At 43.7% G+C, this 13,480-nt stretch overlaps 1 protein-coding gene across 1 annotated transcript in view; it reads right to left on the bottom strand.

Annotated features, from left to right (window-relative positions):
• nr6a1a (nuclear receptor subfamily 6, group A, member 1a) overlaps nt 1-13,480 on the bottom strand; it is an 86,049-nt gene that overhangs the window by 51,778 nt on the left and 20,791 nt on the right. The gene's annotated exons all lie outside the window — the stretch shown is intronic.

Raw genomic sequence — 13,480 nt, 5'->3', positions numbered from 1 at the left:
TGAGGAGATAAATGGAAGAGTAAAATATGGATTCTTATGCTTTCAATGAATTGTCATTTGTCTCGGTTAAGCACAAAAAAAAAAGAAATTTGTCGGCCACATTGCCCAACAGATTTGCTGGGGCCTTCGGCCATGTTTGACTGAAACAGCAGGAGGAGGAAGTACTGCGCTAGTCTCCTTTTTACAAGGTTGATCCCTACCTCCTTCACAATTAAATAATGATTCAATTACATTCTTTCCACCGACAGCCACTACATTTGAATCTCTTAAATGTCTCAGATAGTAAACTCTCTTCGTGCCGTGAGTGTGTTTGCGTTCCTGAGCGTGAGGGGAGATGGTAATGTGTGTTCAGTGAATATCAGGGTCGATTAGAGAGTCTCGTCTGGTCGGGCTGCAGCAGATTAGACAGGCGGAGCAGATACAGGCCGCGGGCTGGTCGTCTGGCGCTCTGACCCACATTGCTCTGATGTGCACGTCACTTCCCATTACACTGACAATTGGACGGCACATCAGCTGAACACGCCGTGATCTGCATACCCTCCCCGCGGGCGAGGCCTCGCTCCCTGTAACCTCATGCTGTCATACACCAACCTTGGCCTTCCCACCGCCAGGATACAGGAAGTGTTGGATGAGTCACAGTGAGGCATCGCCATCACGGCTCTCTGTCCTAACTGTGTGGGTGGTAGATTTGGCACGCTAGTAGAATGTTGACCTTCATGCTAATATACTAATATCTAAGCTCCAGCATGTCAAGTTAAATAAGTAAAAAGCCTGTGATGGAGCATCCTCTGTGCTTTATTTTTAGCCAAAAGCAGCATGTAACTAAATTAATATCAGCTCTCCGCATTAAGGGCTGTCGAGGACAAATATTGAGATCAGCAGCTTAAAATTTCGTCAGAAGCATTTGTCACCGCAATGTCTCGGACAGGCTTTTCATATCAGCTGGTTGTTTATCCTTGTCGTCTCTCAGTACGCAAAGTAATGCCATGACTGGCCGCAGTTTGTCAAGTAGTTTAAGTGTCCGTGATGGATATGTTGCTTTTCCGCTGCAGTTCCAAGCTTTCCTCTACCTCTTCACATGCCCCGGCCCTCTGAGGCGATGCTGAAAGGGACTTTAAGCCTTTGGTGAAAGTGCAGAACAGTTACAAACTGACATATTCAATTTGATCTCTCAGTCTGACATTTCAATAAGTATTGGGAGCAAAAATACATGCACCCAGGCAGCCTGTCATTGGTGCGCCTGTACATTTATATGTAGGTACAGAAAGCGTAAAGTGGCCTCTGTGGCGGTTCTGCAGCTGGCTGACAGAGACAGGTCTGTTTGCAGGCTGCCTGAAAGATAATTGGCAGCTATGGAGTGAAAAGCGGGCTCAGCAACAGATAAGGGCCGTGTGGAAAGCTCCATAATCATCACGGATTAGCAAATGATAAATCATGAGTTCACACAAGTATGCTGTCACTGCTGGAAGAGCCGGGGAGAGAGGTAGGAGAGAGCGGATGAGGAGAGATATGGAAAGAGTGGGGTAGAGAACATGTGAGAGGGAGAGAAGAGAGTGAATAGTATGGGAAGATGTGTATGTTTCTGTTGTAATTCAAAAGAAAAATACAATAATACCATCTAGCAGGTCAGCAGGAGAGGCAGGCTGAGAGGGGGAAATGAAAAGAGAGGAGAAATTAAAAGCTCTGCCAACACTCGGGCTAATACAATCTTCTGCCTGTCAGATTACCTTCTTTAATCCAGAAAGGTTTAACGCCTCTTAGAAATCTGAAAGGAGACATGAATTCAGCAGAGATTTTCCTCTGCTAGAGAGGAGGAAGGTGCCGGGGAGGAGGGTTAAGTCTGTGAGCAACTCTCCAAAGCACTAGCCTCAACAACTCTGCTGCACAGTCACAAACTGCTATGCAGAGGATCAGCCAATTCAAACCGCCACAATGTTCGACTCAAGCATCCCCGAATTATACCGCAGTGTTCGTCTGCCATTGAGAGTCTTGCATTTATGAATCTCTAAAAATATCACACATGAGCTCCTTGTTTTATCCACAGTGAAGTGAACGGTCGCCTGTCTTTCATAAATACAGTAGGACAAAAAGATGAGCTTAACTTTGGCTTAGGCGGAGCTGATCAGGTCAACAGAGCACAAAGCACGGTACAGCGCATTAAGGACACAGTGTCCCTGCTGGTGCAACGTAGCGACACAACCCCCTACTGGGACAGGGCGCAATGCCTTGTAATGTTTGTCACGCAAAAAAAAAAAAAAGAGAGAAAAGAAAAGAAAAGAAAAAAGGGTAATGTGGCTTTATGGGAATAAAACAGCACCATAGACAAAACATAGAGAGAGGATAATGCCTTGTTTAGTCTTGTTGGTGTAGCAAGGCGCTAACAATGCCAGTATTAGGGGCTCTGATTTTAACTGGAGCTAAAAATGGAGGACAGTGTGGTATGGTATGGTATGGTTAATCATACCAGATGAGCAAAAATGAGCAATTCAAGGTAAAAATTTTGTATTTTGCATATCTCCCATGGTCATTTTGTGTGTATGCTGCTGCGGTTTTCAGGGTGCACCTCAATTCTGACACCGAAATGAGTCGTTCTGCCTCTCGTTCTCCTCTTTCTGCTCAGTTATTTTTGCTACACACATCAGCAACATTATTTAGATCGACTAGGTCTGGCCGGCTGTAAGGTGGCACAGGCAGCACCTGGGGAAAATAATGCTCGATCAGTATCCAGGTCAGTCCCATGCCGGCCCACCCTGCTGGCTCCTGATAACGGAAATGTGAAATCAGAATTGCCGCTTGTGATTTTCATTCCACTGCTTCCCTGCTCCGTGCTATTTTCAAATCTCTCAGTGTGAGGCTTTCCTGCTTTGTGGGTGTGGTGGGTGCAGGAGATGGAGGATGTTTTAAGATGATGATGATGATCATGGTGATGGCCCGGTTTCCTGCTCCCTGATGTTTATTTCTCCAGTCCAGGGGGTGCAGCGAGTTCGAGCACCAGGCAGATGAGGAAAAACACTGATCCTTGTGCTCACCAACGATCCCACCACTGCACTGCGTCAACTCCACAGATTAAAAATGTGGATTATGTGCCATAAGTGAACGTTGTATAACCTTTTGTTTGGGTTTCACTGGGGATAAATTTGTTTGCGTTTGGCAAAACATTTCTGTTGTGCTTTAATGACTCAATTTAGGCCCTGAGATCCAAACAGAGCTCCCGAAAAACAAAATATGATAGTTGGAGCAAGGATTTTCGGGTGTGAAGTTTGACAATGCCAGCTTTCAAAAAGGGCCGTGAGTCTGACCTGGGGATAAAGTCTGTTGAAGATAAAAAGTGGCAGCAGGCTCCAGAGAAATGTCACGGTTAAATCCAGAAGACAACCACAAAGGGCTCTCTCATCCCGCTTTGTTAGAGATGCTCAAAACTGCTGCGAAAAGAGCCCGGGATACATATTCATCAGCCTCAGTGCTCATGACTGAAATGAGGCGACAAAGCTTTGGAGAAGAGAGAGGAGTGTGACATACAGTGCAGTTCTCTCGGGCATGCTGCAGGAGTGGATAAGTCAACTAGAGCCAGACTGACGTGACGTGATCAAATGCATCAGCGCTGGGTTCAAAGGTGCACAGAAGAGAGAGAAAAGACAGAGACAGAGAGAAAAACAGGGCAGACAGGCATGTCAATCAGCACTGGAAAGGGTGAGGATACTAGCTGCTGCAAGGAGGAACTGAGGAGAAGATGGTGGGAAAGGTAAGTCATACACAGTGAGGGTGGTATGCTAGAGAAAACAGTATGTCAAGAGACAGTCACAGGCTAATAATAAGAAAGGAGCTGGCAGCAGAGATAGGAGCTGGCTCAACCACAGTTAAGGTTGCAAATGAAACCCCTGGAGCCTTGGCAGGATGATCCATGGCACGTGGAGGCAGGGTGTTTCTGGAAAGGCTTGGCACTCCGCCTGAAGGAGTCCCTACGCTGGAGCAGGGCCGGCCTGGACACTGCTGCCTGTACCAAGGCTCAGCCAGTATGGCTTTTCAGCGGTCACAAATCATTTTATGCAACTCAGGATCCAAAGAAATGCACTAAATCAAACCGTGCCTGACCAAAAATTCTGGCAGAATTCACTTCATTTGGCTTTTTGCGTGGGCTACGTTGTGCCAATATCTTGTATCCTGAAAGATGATTAAGGGGAGTTGAGCACTTTGAGACCCATATGGTAACCTTACTGTGACCCCAGTTAGAGTCCAGCGACCTTAGTTGCAAATCATCTGCTTTTTCATAACTACGACTGCTGTCAAATAAAGGCAGAAACATGGCCGAAAAATAACAATAATCTGCATTTTTCCCTCTCTTCATGAGTCTCACCACTGAAAATTATACTCATAATAACAAAATACAACCTATTCATTTTACCACATTGCACAGCATCAAATCCGAATCCAAATGTTTTAGAATCAAGTTTAAGGGCTTCCAATATATAGCTAAAGCAGTTTTGCTTGATTCGAAATATGTAAGTAATCACATTACATCATACTTTATGCATCATATGTGCTGTTACTGCTGGGGCATTTTCTTACCTTATATTTATCTAACCCAAATTTATTGATGTATTGGCTTCCCCACTTGATATCAGCACTGTTACATCACAGACCATTCCACTTTACAAATGTGTGACAACAAACGCAGCAGTGTGACAGCTGAATGTGATATTGCATGAACTCGCTGCACAGCTAAATCTCATTATAAACTTCTTAATTCAAGCAGATATTAAAATGTCCAATCTGACTTAAAGCCTATTTTGCGAATGACACAGCAATTAAAGCATATTTGTTGAATTTGATTGAGTTTGCACATGAAGAGGATCACACACTGCACGAGTGATTTTAGCGATTTAATCTCCTCATGTACTTCCATTAGGAGATGTCTCACAGTGCCAGTGGATTGTATAATAATAACTGTCAAGAGGCGTGATGGGATGGGAAAGTGTGGAAGAGCATACGCTGGCAGCGTCCCAGCACGGGTATTTGTGGGCAGGCATCTGAGCTATGCTGGACGTGTCAGGTTATCTGTAGGTACAGTTACGTGAGCAAAACATTTGCACTCTCAGAGGAAATGGACAGATATTTAGAAAGCTTTGAATGTCAAATAGCAGGAATGGATACTACTTTTATTTATTTTAAAATTTTATCTAACATGAGAAGGCACCATCTTGTCATAGCCCGTGAGATTCTGTGAAATGACCACAATGTGAATTGAAAAATACAGAAATACATTTTTTCCACGAAAATAGTTGGGCCATGACAGACCAGTGGAATGTCAGGGTGTGGAGGTTGGGGGTTTTGAATGTGTGCATACATTCATCTTCCAATCCAAGGCCTCCCAGATCAGTTTCTGACTCGACACTTTCAGTTCCTGGCTGAGTTATCAGACTGTATCAGAAACTTAACCAAAGTGAGCTGAATAGCCTCAGCTCCTTCCCCTGGGGTTCTAGCCTGAGAACAGATTCCCACATGGACCACGTTTTCACATTTTAGTCAGTGTTTAGGTCCTTGAACATTTCACAAGGCTTAAATCTCTCAAAAGACAAACCATGGTCACATTGACAACTCTGCATGTGAGGATCTACTTTTCACTCATCTTATTCCTGACTTTAAGTTCATCTTTCTCACAAGAAACAAGTTAAATGCTGTGTCCAACCCATGCAGTCCTAACATAACTGGCAGGTACGATCCACTGACTTTAAGAATTTGAGCTCATTTTGCAAATTTTTTTGGCATCTGTGTTGCGTTGTCCTCGTTTTCGGCAGCACGGAGTCCTGGCTTCAGACCAGCCAGCTATGCAGGCAACACGACAGAGAGTACACTGTGTGCTTCTCATTGTCCAACCCCTGGAATGCGCTGACGACGCAGGGTTCACACTGGTTCAGTCGCACTGTTGCACTTTTCACTCTGGCCCTGTCAGGCTCTCATGCTCACCCAGCTATTTTTACACACGCTATACTTTTGCAAGTTTGTCAGTTATGCAAAGATTCTTGAGACCCCGCCAGCAGCGGCATTAACAAGAACCCTGACGCGGAAGTACAGCCACACCTCGAACTGATGAATAAGTCAGCGTGCGTGTAGTCAGATAATATACATTTCCCATAAGTTTTCTCAAGTGCAGGGGGAGCGGAAGTCAAGTCAGATGAAAAAAAGAGGGCAAAGAAAGAGAGATATTTGCGAATGAAAAAGCTTCTCTGTGTCTCAGGCATGCAGCCAAACAGTACAAGTGCCAAGGAGGGAAGCCATTGAAGCCTGAGCCAAAGGGACTGAAAAAACTATTACTTCCCACCTTGTCTGTGAGTGAAAACACAGAGAGAAATTAGGAAAATGTGGGAGAATTTATTCTTCGAAAAGAAATGGAACGAAACAGGCATCGAGCTAGTGAGAGCTTCTCAGTGATAAGAAAAAAGAACAATAGCTGGCGATGGCTTGTACACTGAAGTGGGCATACGAATGAAACACAAAAGCTATTGTTCGAAAAATAGCTGTTGCCAATTGTACATCTATTTATTAAAAAGATTTGTCCAACACCATGTTGGCTATTTTGATTCAAGGTTAAAATAGGCAAATTCATCTTGACCTGACTCTCAGGCTTTTGTTTGGGTGGAAGCACCAGACAGCAACAACAACGGTGCTGAAAAGAATTCATGGAACACATGAAATTGAGAAGTGTTTCAGTATTATATTGCTGTAATAATGCTGTCTCCTCCATGGTCAGTGAACTGTGTCAAAGCAGGAGAAAGTGAATTGTGCCTCCCTCTTCACAAAATCTTCATTCATTATGCAGAAAGCAGGAGAGTGTGGTTTCTGTCTGAAAGCCTGTGAAGAACACAGAAAATCTGCAGATCCAATTCTCTCATTTTCCATCTGATTGATCTAACAGAACACGAATCCTGCAGAACTGCAACAAATCTCTCTACAATGAGTTGCATCATATATTCACTACCTCCCTAACAGGTTTCAGTACCTCTTCAAATCAAAACCCCAACCTACATAAAGTGCCAGAAATTCAGCGGGAAAAGAGGATGCAGAACAAACAACATACAGTGTTCTAAATCTCTTCTTCTGTGTTGAGGGAAGCAGGCAAAACAGGGGAGAGAGACAGAAAGGGAGAGACAGACAGACAGACAGGGAGAGCATTAATAAAACATGACTGCATGATTTTCCAACCTCAAAGAGGCGAACACAGGAAGGCGCACTCCCAGAGCAGTAGCTGAGGTTCAGCGCAGGGTGAAGGGAACAGTAATCTCTAACTAGCTCAACACTGCAGTGCACTAGTTTGAGCTGTGGGGCACAGCAGCGCTCTCTGATCACACTTGTGCCAATTCGCCGCCTTCCACAAGCCTGACTGACGTCGTCTTCTGTCCTTTCATTCATGCCGTTTCTGATTCTTTTTTTGTTCTTCTTACTGCAGGCTGACGGTAAAAGAAGTGCGGGCTCGACAGAGACAGACGAGAGTTTTGTTAGTAGTTTTGCAGAAGGTGATGATGACGATGATGACAACCATGATGCCATTTACCGTGCCTGCAGGGCTATTTAAGGAAACCGAAGCCTTTGCATCACCGCCTCTCGTCGCTCCTGCTGGCTTCTCATCAATGTCATGTGAACCTACACGCCGACATGGGTGGGAACACACCCTGGCATGGAGAAGCTCTGCATAGGCCAAGACAAATACAGAAGCACGCACAGATACACACGCACAGGACCGTGATAACTTACTTCTCCTTCTTGGTGTCGATTAGTATTAGAAAGTTAACATTTTCCATTGTTTGAAACATTTGTGGACAGCTGAGGTGGATATATAACACGCTGACAGGTCTGACATCATAGCAGGCTTACAAAAAAAACTAAATGTATGAATACATTTCAATTGCAGACATTTTAAATTTATATGTGGTTTGAATGGGAACCAACAAGCAAGCGACAGGCGAGCGTTACTGTGATTTTCCACTTGTCTGAGTCAAACTGCAGCGACAAAGAGAGGAGGAAGATGAATGAAAATAAACTGGATAGCTTCATTTTTGGTACTCTTATGTTCATTTTCTCTGACAACTGAAATAACTGCCATCAATCAGACAAACCAACGGCGAGACACACAGTCCTTCCTGGTGCCTACGGTGAACATTCAACGCTGTCGGTGAGTTTGAGCTCTAACCAAAACCATCGACCGTTGACTGTACCCTGGGGGACGCCACAGCACACATGCACGTGATCATCTGGAAGCCATACATTGTATTTCAGTTCTGCTCGCATCACGAGCAAAACGGAACCACAGCCTGTGGGCGGACTGCAGATAAAACCTGTGGCCTTCAGTTGGCTGGAATGGCCGGGACACATTTCATCAGACACCAAATAAGCTGTTACGCAGGAGGCGCTCACTATTAAGGCTGCAATAAACATTCATTGCTGTCGGTGGGTTTACATGAGAATAACTCACTGATCAATGAATGCAGACTGCGGTTCAAACACCTCAGAAACCAAACAGTCATGGGGTTCGACAAGTGCTACTGATGATACAACATGCCAACGGTAACGTGGAAAATGAAGGTAAACCAATGTTTTGCATGATCTGTGTCCTGGTGTACAGGATACCCTCAAATAACTACCACTAGCTGTCCCTCCAACATTCACACTTTTACGGTGTAGCCTTAAATTTAGTTTGACAGTTTGCCTAAATCAGATGAAACATATTTTCCTCACTTTCCACTATTGCAATCTAGACATGTAGTTAGTTTTGGTTTCTTTGTCCAGGTTTTGAGATTTTTGTCTCTCTGAGTTCCAATATAATGGGAGTGGAGGGAATTTCCCTTGTCATGCTTACACCACTGAAAGACTCTGATATTTGAAAACGTCTCGTTGCAGAAATACTGCCTCCCTGATAATCAAAACAACACTCTGTTGACAGTTTTAACGAGGACTATTTCTTCAGCAGAAAGTAGTTCCAACGAGGACTGTTCACAGCAAGGTCTGCAGAAAATCCAGAGTAAAAAGGACGCTTGTGTCTGGAAGAGATGATGCAGAATCCTTCAAATGTCATTTCTCAAGGCTGTGAGCAACACAAACAAAATTTCTATCACTTCCATCGCATGAGGGTGGAGACAGGTCTCACAGCATATGATAAATCTGGAGAAATAAAGCCAAAAGTATCTGCATAGTGGTAAGGAATCAAATATTACATTTTTCAAAGCGTACCATAGAGTTTTAGGCATCACAAATTGTGGTGTCAAAACAGGCAGTGAGTGTTTTTAATTCATTTCAGTACACAATGAAAAAATCAACTTACAGAAACTTCATATTCAGTATGATGAATTACTTTATTTACAGGATTTCTGAGGCTGACACTGAGGCAATACCTGGAAGCTTTTATTCTTGATGTTTTAGACCAGTGATTCAGGAATGTTCTTTTTACCTGAGGCTCTTGGTTTCACAGACACTAATTGTATTTCTATGTTCTGTGGACTCAGCGTAGGTATTTTAGCTGACGGTCTTATCCAAAGAACACAGGTAGGGGGTTCAGCATGTTGCCCAGAGCAGGCTTCCCACCATGACACAGATGTTAAATTCCATGACTTTCCCCTGATTTTTCCATTACTAAACATGACAGTTTCCACAACCTCAAAATTGTGTTCTACCCTTGTTTATTAATGGTATTTGCTTTCCACTTGGTCTGAAATTCAACTGCAAAAGAATGTGTGAAACAAGCTGGAAAATCCTGTCAACTACGTTCCACGAAGCTACTGTTCTTTGTATATTCTGATATCCCCTGACCTAAAATTCCCAAACTCTGCCTGTCTGCAGCACCTCTCCAGACTTCACATATATGCAATATTGCAGGAATTCCAAGGCCAGAGTGAACAAGGGCACTTTTAAAGAGAGACAGGTTGCTGTGGGAGCTGTACCTGGGACTTAAGTAATTATAGGACAGCCACCCAAATGTACTGTAACTAAAATGCAACAGAGAAACATGCTAAATTCTCCCCCAGTTCAAATCAACCCACTCAAATATTTATTCTTAAAAAGTGAAACGTGTGCCCACAATTGTTGGAAAGTTAATCAGCCTCGTAACCCCATTTCAGAATGCAATTGGAGGATATATGGACATATGGAAATAATCTCAACGTCCCACCCTGTAAGGTTATGTTAACATCGCTGGGTAATTTCAAACACACATATGTATTTTGGATCTGCTCTGGCAGAACAACGGCGTTTTTTGCCTGTATTTAAAGAGGTAAAGTGTCACATGGGACAGTGAGAAGCAGTCCAAGATCTTAAATTCAACTGTCCTTAATAATGAGCAAACTAAGACCATTCCTCCTCACACGCATAGAGATTCTACCTCCACTGTTGAGATATCTTGAGGTGTAAAATATAACTACTGTGTAATATAAAATTATTACTTTCATATATCATCTTTGACTGCTTTTCAGAGGAAATCACTGTGAAAATGTCCATTTGTTCATTGCTCATACAAAACAATTAAAGGCAAATGTGGAACCTAACATATTAATTCTTATTTTTTCTTTGAGAAAAAAAATATTCTTGTCTGTTACCTCTTATTTAGAGTCTCTGAGAATTGTATTCTTGTCATGGTGAAAAACGTCACTAAAACAACCAAAAATTCTATAAAATTAAGCTCCTTAAAGCCTGAAGCTTTTTAAAGCTCTGGGATATATTACTGACTTTAAATGAGGGATTAATCTACAAAGAAATAAGTGAATGACTTAATGAAACGTCTGCACAGGTTTGCCGCAGCTTTGAGTAAAGTAGTATATCTGTAGAGGCCTGTACACAGGATGGATACTGTTTGTTACATATATTAGGGCCACACAAAAGTCTGCTTGTTTATCCCTGTGGAGTTGGGCTTTGTCATCACACACTGAAGTTATAGGCACTGACACTGGGAACAGCGTGACCCACTTCTCCCTGACCTGGAAACACTCCGCAGGCTGACCCCGAGTCTAACAGCATGAGTCGCATCAAGCGAGAAAAAAAAGGGACAGTGAATCAAATCTAGGCTAATCATAAATTATTAAAGGCTAAAATGATAAGAAAGCATGGAGGTCAGCAGCTGCAGCTCCCAAACACTCTGCAGCACTCACGCCATGTTCGCAGAGCAAAAGGCTGGGGCACCCACAGGAGAAAACGAGGAAAACCAAGTGAAAGAAAAAGGCGACTAGTGGCATTTCATTCTTCATCCGCTTATCTATACGTTCTCTTCAGTCAAATACAGCCCTTAGGCTAACAGTGAAATCCACTTTAAAGGAGAAAAAACACCTCAAAGGAACAAGGAGAGGCATCTGAAGCGGCATCAAGCGTTTGACTGCTCTGCTGTGTAGCACGCAGAAAAATGAAAACCTGGTGATCTTGAATGACTTTAAGGCACAGGCATATGAAGTTAGCCCAGTTATGTGAGGACAAAAGAAAGGCATGTGCTGGATTCCAGCCAAGTAGTTCCATATGGGTGTTGAGTTCATTGGGTCCAGGTGGCACGTGGGAGCATACATCACATGGAGGTCCATCATGGATCTACTGCCCCCTTATGGCTTGGAATGTGCAGTGATGCAGGAGGCCTGGATGCTTGTGCTGAGTTATGAGGTAAGTTTCATGACAGATGAATGACCAATTAAAGTAGACATCTTTGCAAAACATTATGTAACTTAAGTCTTTCCCTGGTTTATCACGTTTCTTTTAGCTGGATACCATCATACAAGATTATCCATTTGGACATAAAAATAATCAGACATACATAACATGTATCATTTATTATTTACCTATAGTACATGTTAATGCCTACTGTGTACTCTTCCCAAGAGATGATGGCTGAAGTTTACTGCAAAGAACTGAAAATGACACCAAGACTCATTGAAAGCACTCATGGGCAAAGTTGAGGAGAAAAGTGCTGTCCCCAGCTGGTAATGATTAACCATGGAGTAGAGGTAGTCACCAAAGGACCCTGATAACCCCAAGGCAGCCCACTCGGCAGCTATTGGTCAGCTGTGTAGTTGGACTAAATGGGGGGGGGGCACATCATGGTGTCAAGGAGGAGTTTTGAGAGGCCAACAGAGCCAAGTCAGGGTGGTGACCAGAGGAGGAGCCATGGAGTCAAAACATGTAGCAGGTCACAAAACAGACTTTAATACGTGGGATGTGATCTATTTTCTGAAAGAGACTTGTTTTAGATTAAAGTTTTAAGAAAAACACAAGTCTAAACAATGATTTACATCAAGTATGAGAAATTTGAAAGGTAAACAATTGTTTCAAATGGACGTGTTGAGTGATTAAGTGTGCAGCTACAGCTTCAGTGGATTCCTGCATTTTACCACCAAACCAAAGAGGTACAATTTTGCCGAGGACACTGCACTCTCATGGGTTTATAGCCCTATGAAGTACAAATCAATGCCCAATAAATGACCATCTGCACATCCATGAAGATAGTGATGGATGATCCAAGTTTGGGGATAAAGATTCAGATGAAGGCTTGAGGAAAAAACAACAACAAAACTTTTCATTTGAGATATCTGAGTTGGCATTAGGACTTCAACTACAGGGCTAGTGTCGAAAACAGCTGTTGCTAATTCAGCTATTTGGCCCCTGACCTGGGTTTTTTGGTCACTGAATGGGGGTCTCTGAATTCCCACCCCTGTCAGAGCATTTACAAGCCTGAGGAGCCCTGCTGCAGCCTCCCTTGACCCCAGCATCACCCTTGCCCAGTGCATGCACCGAGGCATCCTGGGAGGAGAATAGGGCCAACAGAGAGAGAGAGTGGCCGCGGCCGCGAGCCCACCTCGTCAAGTTTACAACCCAATCAAGCTCAGCCTCATAAATCCACGCCTCCTCCTGCAGCGTGCAACAATGCCGGCCATTCACTGTGTGCGCAGGTTTAATAGTTCCTCTTCAGTTTCCTTCCACTTCTTAGTGAACACCACCCCCAACCCCGGTTTCCTCTAGCAGGTTTATAGAGGGAGCGATGAGAAAGCCCAGGCCGGAGGAGAGCTGCACACAATCAGGTCAGTGCAGAGTCATGGCGAGGTCAGCAGTTTCTGAACTGTGTCCGACCTCTGACCCTCCCATGGTACCACCTGGCGCTTCGATGGCAGCCAGGGGAGTCCTGAGTGAACTTCGCCTGAACCTGGACCTTAACATTGGACCATTGCCTCACCCCTGGCCCTTTGTTCCCAGTTTCCTCTGGGCCAAGAGTCACACATTTCTGACATTTTTACATCTCACATTTTACGTTTCCATTTATCCATAACACAGAGCCACTTCAGATGACAGCATGAGCTGTAGCCTTTCACACAGGTTATGTTCTCTGACCACTCAACCAGTACACATCTACACAGACACAATGGAACAAACCAGAAAACAGAAAGGTGGATTTCCCTTCCTGAAGCAAACAATATGAATCCTGTTACATGTGGCTGCTTGATGCTTGATTGATGCTTGATTTTTA

The sequence above is a fragment of the Chaetodon auriga genome, chromosome 5 (assembly GCF_051107435.1).
Source record: "Chaetodon auriga isolate fChaAug3 chromosome 5, fChaAug3.hap1, whole genome shotgun sequence".
NCBI classification, from domain to species: Eukaryota; Metazoa; Chordata; class Actinopteri; order Chaetodontiformes; family Chaetodontidae; genus Chaetodon; species Chaetodon auriga.
This window is presented reverse-complemented; position numbering and strand designations above follow the sequence as displayed.